Source organism: Astyanax mexicanus, chromosome 5 (genome assembly GCF_023375975.1).
Source record: "Astyanax mexicanus isolate ESR-SI-001 chromosome 5, AstMex3_surface, whole genome shotgun sequence".
NCBI lineage: Eukaryota > Metazoa > Chordata > Actinopteri > Characiformes > Acestrorhamphidae > Astyanax > Astyanax mexicanus.
In genome coordinates this window covers 55,016,605-55,027,020 of record NC_064412.1, presented here as the reverse complement: position 1 = coordinate 55,027,020, position 10,416 = coordinate 55,016,605, and positions in this window count along the sequence as shown.

The window sequence follows — 10,416 nt, the reverse complement described above, 5'->3', positions numbered from 1 at the left end:
GCTACAAGTGAAGCAAGCTTCGAGTTATCGGCCTTATTATTCACCTCCGAGGCTTCCTTTCCCAAGCACACTATCAGTGACTGACTGTCACTGAAATTATAACTTCAATTCAACTGTATTTGTTTGAGGCTTTCCGCAGCACACTCTGTCCCACAGAAGCCCCTAATGAGCCGTCCGTGAGCATCTCTGAGGGAGCCGATGTCAGAAAAAAGCTCCGCACCTAAGGAGCTCCTGCAAGCAACGCGAGGAAGAAACACACTGAGAGGAAACAAGACTCAAAATATAAGCAAAGTGTTCACAATGTGCTCAAAGTGATGACGGCTCATCAGTGTGAACGTAATTGTGCTGACAAGGTGATTGGTTTACTTAAAAAAAAAAAAAAAACATCACATCAAGGAACGTGAAATCGCTCTGGGTCTGACTTGGAGGAAGTTGGTAAAAAAAAAATCAGCTAAAATAAACATTAGCAGGTCCAGCTGCAATGTAAAATATAGATGTTATGTCTAAACTTAATTTTTTTTTTGATGTAAATGTAAACTTTAAAAAGACACAACAAGAGTACAGCTTGTGCAAAAGCTAAATTATTGTTTCTGGTTGAATTACTGTACATCATTGCAAAGTTAAACATGTTTACACTGTGTTGATAATGGATGATATTAATGTGTAATATTAATGTAACTCCAAACGCTGAACATTGAACTGAACTGTAATTTAGATCAATTTTATTTTTTATTGTTTTTCCAGTATGAGTTTTCACAATAAACACATTGAAATAGTGGTGAAAACATTGTAAATAACAGCAAACTCAAATGTGCAGCAATAGAAGGAGCGCTACACACTGCAGACTGTACTCACATGCGGTCATAACAAGACTGGAGGTAGAGCGAGGCAGAGCGAGGCAGATTATGGTAGAGGTCCACACTAAACCCATACACCAAACTATATCTTACCCTGGGGAAAATTAAATGTATCATGTCCCATATTGATTTTAGGATATCCAACAGTATTACCACACATCATTTTTTTTTTTGTAAATATCAAACTGCCCAACTGTGATTCTTGCATTTGTTTTCTGTGATTAAAACATTTTTCACTTTTAGTGAGAACATTCTATAATAAATACCGTCTTTACCTTTTTAAAGTGTCCATGACATGTCTTTACACCCCTTCACCACCCTGTTTTCTTCTTTTAACTCATTCATATATCTCATTTCTGGTGCATTCCTTGTGCATGTGGTCTCAAAAACTGAATAACATTCTAATTATAAAAATGGACAGATATCATAAGAATGGCTTCTTCTTTTTTTTATCTATATGACATCATATCAATTTTTATATATAACCACAAAAGGAATTGCCTCTGAACTTCTTGATGCAGTTTGTAATTCTAGTAATAATCCAACATCCTTAACGGAATCAAATTCTCACAGCAAAATCTAGTAGAAAGCCCTCGATGGTCAGTAAATACAGTTAGTGCAACAAAAGCAGATAAACTCGTTTTAATACCCTTCAGACAAAAAACAATGAATGAATGAAGGAATGAATGAATGTCGCAGTACGTTTGTAGGTGTAGTGTATGGCTGTAGATGTTTCCTGTTCCGTAAGCAGTAGCTGAGGGGGGACTTTACTCTTCTTTATCATTAGTTCTGAGTGGCTGGTGACCCCTGACCTCCTTCACTAATAGCTCTTAACCTCTGAGCTAATGAAGATTCTTATGATAAGGTCAGCTTTAATAGATCCTCCTCAGACCACTGACAAGGACACGAACACTTACACTCATTCACCCTACAGAACAGAACAGAACAGAACAGTGTGTGTGTTCTATTTGAGACATTTTTGTCCATAAGAGAAAAACATACATATTCCAGACCAAACCACTACATCTCAACTAACAACCAATTTAGATCATTGTATATTAAGATAGAATCCATATTTGTTGTTGTATAGTTGTTTGTTTATAGCTTCATATTTATATTGGTTTGGACAGACAGGGCAGCTTCCTGTGGATACATACTAGTGCATCTAAAAAAAATAGAATATCATAGAGTAGAAGCTTGGTTCAGTCTTTATTTCAGTAATTCAGTTCAACATATGAAACTCATATATTATATAGATGTTTTACACAGAGAGAGTGATCTATTTAGTGTTTATTTATTTTATTGTAGATGATTACCCAATGATGAAAACCCAAAAATCAGTGTTTTAGAAAATTAGAATATTATGGGCAGTGTGCCAAGTCCTGCTGGAAAATGAAATCCGTATTTCTACAAAACTTATGAGCAGAGGGAATCACTGATTGGTGGAAACTTCACACTAGACCTCAAGCAGTTTGAACTGTGTGTCTCTTAATCCACTCTTCCTCCAGACTCTGCTCCCTTGATTTCCTTTAAATGAAATGTTACATTTACTGATGGTCAGTGATGGTTGGGAGAGACATGTGTCAGCATCTGCTGGTGTTGATCCACTGTGTTTTATTATCAAGTCCAGAGATGCAGATTTCATTTTCCAGCAGGACTTGACACACTGCCCACACTGCTAAAAGTACCAGTTGGTCTAATAATGTAATATTCTAATTTTCTGAGACACTGATTATTGGGTTTTCATTAGCTGTGAGCCATAATAATAATAATAATCATTAACATTAAAAGAAATAAACACTTAAAATAGATCACTCTTTGTTTAATACCTCTATATAATATATATGAGTTTTACTTTTTAAATTGAATTACTAGTATGTAGAAAAGTTTTTTTTGTCTTTATGTGTTTATGTACATTTAAAAAGACTAGTAATCCAGAAGTAACTGAAAGTAATCACACAGTAATGCACAGTGTGATCACTGCAGTGCTCTGAGCAGCTGTGTGTGTGTGTGTGTGTATAGATTAAAAGGTTCAGCCTTCATAAGTGAATGATATGATCTCTTTTACTCAGTGAATGTTTCATCCTCAGCGCGTGTACATCGTGTCCTTATGTTTCTATCACACATCACTCAATGGATCTTATCAGATCCGAACTGCCTTCTCTTTGACACGAACATTACGCATACAGCCATATTAACCACACGTCTGTTAAAATCTCCTCAGATGCCACAACACCACGTCTCCTTTCACCCTTCTGTTTTGACAGTGTCAGAGTCAGTCATATTAAACGGCTTTCCACTGTGATTCTGTTGACATGGAGCAGCGTGTGAGGGGAACATGTCTGACATGTGTCAGGAGTCAATACTGACTTCTGCTAAGCTTTTTCCTCCAGTGTAATCAGCTCTCGCATGGAGAAAAAGAAAAAAGGGCAGACAAAAAAAAAAGATTTATTTTCAATTAAAGGTCCCTGATTGAAAAAGACCATTCGTGAAAAAAAAAAAAAAAAAAAAAACGCAAATTCTTCATCAGGAATTCAATTACCTTCTAAAAGAAACGAATAAAGAGTTTTTCTGCAGAATGTAAATTTTAATGATGGACCCTGAATGTAATAACTCTGCCAATTAACTGTTTTCATTTGATTTAGATAGAGCAGATAATGTTTCACAATATCAATTACACGATAAGCCTTGAATGGAGAATCTTTAATGATGAGGAGACATATGAGAGCAGCTCGTCTAATTAATGCATCCTAACCGCTTTTCATTTAAGACCTTAATTAGCTTCACCAACTCGCCTTTCTAGGTCAAAAGTGGGAGCCGATCCTGCCGTTCATTAAAAGTGACATTCAAGTCGTCATACATACACACACACATATATATACACACACGTACACATTTAAATATATTATATATATATATATAGTTGCAGTCACGAATAAACCATGCTTATCTGTTCATAAAGTTTCCTTCTACTCAAAATTCAATGTCAAAAGGTCAAATTTCAAATACACCAATCAGAATAATCGAAAAAATGAATATTAAAATATTTCTATATTGACTTTTACTAAAAAATACTAAGAACTTGTTTTTCTTTTTAGAGTTTTAAAGTGACATAAGATGGAGAAGTGAGATAAGAAATATTGGTACAACTTTAAAATAAGACTACCTTTATAGAGGGTTTATAAATGGTTTACAATTCATTTATTAATGGTTACTAATTAGGTTGTAAATGCCTTAAAAACCATTAATAATCAGTTATAACACATACATAGAAAGGGAAACAATATAGATGGCTGTGTAATATAGTTCACTGTTTGGCAAACAACAGGTCATTGTTGCTCTTTCTATGCATGTTTTATAACTGATTAGTAATGCTTAAGGCATTTACAACCTAATTAGTAACCATTAATAAACTGATTGTAAACCATTTATAAACCCTTTATAAAGGTAGTCTTATTTTAAAGTGATACCAACATATTATAAAAACAATACAAATTACTATTACTGACCTTAGTAATTGGCTTGTATATTGTCATAGTTACAGTATCTCTATAGCATACTAATATAATAATCATTTCGCTTTTAAAGAAATTAAATATTATACTTGTAAATATTATAATAGTACATTACTAAAATGATTAATATTAAAATCATTTTTCCATTAACATGTATATTTCATTATACTTTGAGGATGCATACTTTATTTGACTGTGCAAATAAAGTGGACTTGGTTTTATAATAAAAACTTTTAAAAAGTAAATGTTCTTTTTCTTTCCCAAACAAACGGGTTAAAATAACTTCCAATCATTTTAAATTATTTGTTTTTGTCAGTAGTTTTTTTTATATATGTTACATGGTATTACAAAACATTACATGGACATTTTAGGTGTATTAATTTACATATACATATACATGCATTTAGGTGCACTGAGGTACCAAATTAAAGTATAATAATAATAATAATAATAATAATAATAATAATAATAATAATAATAATAATAATAATAATACAAACAATTTAAAAAACAATTAGGTATAGTTTTTTTCACAAGGGAAATGTGTACAATATGTATAATATGTATTTTATAATTTTGTGGATTAAATAAAATAAGCAGATAAAAAGATGAACGATGATAAGCCATATTATATTATATTCCGAAGTTCAGTCATGTGACTCCTTTGCTGCGTTCCCTCCACTGGCTTCCTGTTGCCGCCCGCATCCGATTCAAAACCCTGACGCTGGCCTACAAGGCAAAAAACGGACCAGCACCTTCATACCTGATGCCGATGGTCAAAGCCAGATCTGCACCAAGAGCTCTTAGAGCTTCCAGTACGGCTCGACTCGAACCTCCATCACTCAAAACACACAGAAAACAGACATCCAGACTCTTCTCTGTGCTGCAGCACCAAGGTGGTGGAATGAACTTCCACTGGATGTCAGAACAGCAGAGTCACTCACGGTCTTCAAACGTCGACTGAAGACACATCTTTTCAAAGAGTTCCTAAACTAAAAAAAAAAAAAAATAAAAAAAAAGGTTCCTAGGGTTCTTAACATAATTAAGCTCTATGCATCTCTTGATCCTAGTCTACAAACTAGCTTTGGGTATCTTAAGTAACTTTGAAGCACTGTTGTAAGTCGCTCTGGATAAGGGCGTCTGCTAAATACCATAAATGTAAATGTAAATGTATATTATAGTATATTGTATTTTTTGTATTACATATATTATTAGACTATTCAGAATGCAGCTTATCTACACAAACTACCCAGAGAAAGGCTGTTCGACCTGCAGTGTGTGTCTCAGTCTGAGGTGGTGTGTGTGTGTGTGTGTGTGTGTGTGGGCACTCTGACAGGTTCTGTCACTCTGCTGGTTCCTGTCAGCACTTTTACAGCAGAGCGTTCAGCAGTCTGATGTGATCGTCTGCGTGCTGCTCCTGCACTTTACACTCCATTCAGACTCCATTAATAATAAATCCACTATCACATTCCTATAACATTAATATCACATCCATATCACAGCCCTATCACATCCCTATAACATTACTATCACATCCTATAACATTACTATCACATCCCTATCACATTCCTATAACATTAATATCACATCCATATCACAGCCCTATCACATCCCTATAACATTACTATCACATCCTTATCACGGCAGCCCTCCTGGAGAAAATACACAACTATTTTAAATAATAAAACAACAATTAAACATAATAAATAAATAAATAAATAAATAAATAAATAAATAAATAAATAAATAAATAAACTACATTTAAATAAAAGCAGTGATAAAAATAATATATTTGTTTATATAACCAAGCTATTGGTCAGTGTTAGTGTGTGTATCAGCCAGCAGGGGGCATTATGGTTAACACTAAGGTTGCAGGGTAAACACAGGCTCTGTGTGGCTTCACTGTAAAATCACTGAATCTAAACCACACTGAATCTGAGACTAGTAATAAAGAAGCCTTATTAATGATGCAGTGTTAAATTAAATTTGCATGTGTTTCTCTAAAGCCAAAAGGACCAATCAGGAGTTTCCAATATGCTGGAAAATGTTTTGATATGAATTTATTTAAAATAAAATGTGGATCATTTTATCATTGTCTCACATTAATAAAGTAATTTGCAAAAAAAAAAGATAAATATAAAAGTCATTTGAAGAAAATAAAGAATTTGTATTATACAATAGTGTTTTGTGTATCATTGCTGTCCCATACAAAACTTAAAAAGAAGTGTGTAGTAACTGGTTGTGTGGGCTTGTTGTCATATGTTTCCTAATGCATGCTGTTGTGTTGTGGAACTTGTGTGAAGGTTTTGATATACTGTGTGTGTAAGTGTGATTAAGTATGTGTAAGTGTGTATAAGTGTTTATTGTGTGGGTTTGTTTGGCCTGTGTTTCCTTGTGCATGCTGTTGTATTGTGTGTAAAGGCTTTAAGATATGGTATATGTAAGTGTAATTAGGAGTGTGTAAGTGGGATTAAGTGTGCATAGGTGTGTGTAAGTGTGTGTAGGTGTGTGTAAGTGTGTGTAGGTGTGTGTAAGTGTGTGTAAGTGTGTGTAAGTGTGTGTAGGTGTGTGTAAGTGTGTGTAAGTGTGTGTAGGTGTGTGTAGGTGTGTGTAAGTGTGTGTAGGTGTGTGTAGGTGTGTGTAAGTGTGTGTAGGTGTGTGTAAGTGTGTGTAAGTGTGTGTAGGTGTGTGTAAGTGTGTGTAAGTGTGTGTAAGTGTGTGTAGGTGTGTGTAAGTGTGTGTAGGTGTGTGTAAGTGTGTGTAGGTGTGTGTAAGTGTGTGTAAGTGTGTGTAAGTGTGTGTAGGTGTGTGTAAGTGTGTGTAGGTGTGTGTAAGTGTGTGTAGGTGTGTGTAAGTGTGTGTAGGTGTGTGTAAGTGTGTGTAAGTGTGTGTAGGTGTGTGTAAGTGTGTGTAAGTGTGTGTAAGTGTGTGTAGGTGTGTGTAAGTGTGTGTAGGTGTGTGTAAGTGTGTGTAAGTGTGTGTAAGTGTGTGTAGGTGTGTGTAAGTGTGATTAAGTGTGTGTAGGTGTGATTTAGTGTGTGTAGGTGTGTGTAAGTGTGTGTAAGTGTGATTAAGTGTGTGTAGGTGTGTGTAAGTGTGTGTAGGTGTGTGTAAGTGTGATTAAGTGTGTGTAGGTGTGTATAAGTGTGATTAAGTGTGTGTAGGTGTGTGTAAGTGTGTGTAGGTGTGTGTAAGTGTGTGTAAGTGTGATTTAGTGTGTGTAGGTGTGTGTAAGTGTGATTAAGTGTGTGTAGGTGTGATTTAGTGTGTGTAGGTGTGTGTAGGTGTGTGTAAGTGTGATTAAGTGTGTGTAGGTGTGATTTAGTGTGTGTAGGTGTTTTTAAGTGTGTGTAAGTGTGTGTAGGTGTGTGTAAGTGTGTGTGTGTAAGTGATTGTGTGGGCTTGTTTGGCCTGTGTTTCTCTGTGTACACTGTTGTATTGTGTGTAAAAGTTTTAAGATATTGTGTGTAAGTATGTGTAAGTGTGATTAAGTGTGTGTAAGTGTGATTAAGTGTGTGTAGGTGTGTGTAAGTGATTGTGTGGGCTTGTTTGGCCTGTGTTTCTCTGTGCACGCTGTTGTATTGTGGTACTTGTATTGTGTGTGAGGGGCTTTGAGGTATTGTGTGGGTTTTGCAGACTTGTGTTTTGGGCATGTGTCCATGTATCATGGAATTCTGTGTACTTGTGTGTGTGTGTGTGTGAGTGCGAGTGAGTGTGTGAGCTTGCCTGAGGGACCGTTAGCCGTGTGTGTGTGTGTGTGTGTGATTGATGCGGTTCTGTAAGCGCTGTATGGGGGCTGTGTGTGTGTGTGTGTGTGTGTGTGTGTGTGTTCTGGCCGGTGTTTATTGTGGTCAGAAAGCGTCTCGGTCAGGGGCTTCGCTCTTCAAACAACTTAATCCTGTTGGAGCTCCTCTGGGCTGCATTGTTTTCCAGCGCAGCGACACACTGCTTTGGCTGAGCACATCAATTCTCCTGCTATTTCCATAGAAACTGTACAGGGTGGGATTGAGACATGGAGCCGATCTAAAGAAACACAATCAGAAATCTGCTGCTTTCATGTGTTGTCAGGAGTTTCTGACCCTGAAGCTGCTCTTCCGGTCATAATTCTAAAGAGAAACTTTACAAATGGTTTCTGTAGCCACTGATCACATTTTAGGAGAATACACCACAATGGAAAGACAATAAAACACATAAATATCATTTTGAAGCGCACTAAACCCTAAAACCGCAGTTACATATTTGTGGAAAACATTAAGGAATAAATAGGGATGTTTCAAGCTGATGTGACTCAGGATCAGAACCAATCCTGGAGTATTTAAAATAAAAAATCGAACATTGTTGTCCAGCTGGCAGCTCTGAGGAGATTTTTCAGAAGTTAAATAAAAGAGTTTAATTAGCGTCTGCAGTGTGAAATTTCATTTGGAAAACAATAGACCTGGATCAGAGTCTGGAGGAAGAGTGGAGAGACACACAGTTCAAGCTGCTTGAGGTCTAGTGTGAAGTTTCCACCAATCAGTGATGGTTTGGAGAGACATGTCTGTCATCTGCTGGTGTTGATCCACTGTGTTTTATTATCAAGTCTAAAGTCAGTGCAGTTTTGTCTTCCCTCAAAATCTTACAGCACTTCATACCTTACAGCTTCCCTCTTCTACTGACAACTTTTATGGAGATACGAATTTCATTTTCCAGCAGGACTTGGCACACTGCCCACACTGCCAAAAGTACCAATTGGTCATAAAAACCAACTACAGGTGTGAAAACGTCCCAAATATAACATTAAAATCTAACACTTAATGAGTTAGGGTTAGAATAAGGTATAGGCTAACATTTAATAGAAATTAATTTATTTTCAACTTAGACTTATGTTGCATTTAATAGAAATGCAATTCAATGTTAGTTGAGCATCTATGAAGTATGTCCAAAGTGTTACTGAAGACTATAAACGGGATAACAACATAAGACAATGCAAAATCATAATCAATTGTATTCTAATGAATAAGAAAGCAGCTTTTAATAAGACAAGATACTGGAGTTAGCGGGGTATTGCCCCTCTAACTGACCCCCTGACACCCGTCCCGCACTGGCAGGGTGAGGAATGATCTCTGAAGTAGGAAAATAAACCTCCTGAATGTGACGTTCTGGCCTGGCTGGAGGACAGGAAAGGCCAAACAGCAATCAGCAGCCTCCTGAGCCACCTCCCTCTGGGGCTATAAGGTTGTGTGTGCTGCGCTGCAGGGCCGCAGACTCGGGGGAAGAATCAAGCCGATTGCTCAGTGAGCGACGACGCAGAGAAAAATATTTATATTCCCTCAGAAACACAGTCCCGCGCAGCACGGCGGCGGCCAGGGTCTTTCAGCAGACTTCTGTTTCTTCAGTGGGACATGTTTACAGATTCATCCATCCTCAGAGATCCAGCCTCGGTTCCAGACCCACGGCCTGACCCGCAGAACGAGGGCATGTAGCGGCTTCAGACTTCTACTGCTCTCACCGACATCATGCGTCATTTCTAACACGTGTAACGGTTTTCTGTCACTAATAAATAATGACAATTATTATAAATAGCTTTTATACTCCTGTCAGATTATCACTGAGTGAGATTTGTTCAATTAAAACACTTACTGTCTGTATTTTAAAGATTATCGCTCTGTTTTAGGCAGTGAAAAAACAGTTTTGTTAGACATACAGTGTATTTTAGTTTTTAGTTTGAAAGGATTTTGTTTTAATGCTTTTTTTTTACTTTTTATTTAGTCTCATTCTGTTTGTTTATTTGTATCAGTGCTTTTGTAAATTTTGTCACAAGCTGTTTGTTTGTTTGTTTATATTAGTGACTTTTATTTTGACACAGTTGGTTTGCCTGATGTATTAATATCGTTATTTTCTGATTGGATGTTGCATTATCCCAGCAATAACTGCAATAAACAATATTATTTTTATTTTAGAACATTTTATGCCACTAAAATAATGATACCTGTCACAGTGACCAAACACACACATATACATATATCAGTTTATAAATCAGTTTCTCTGATTTTGCTATTTATAGG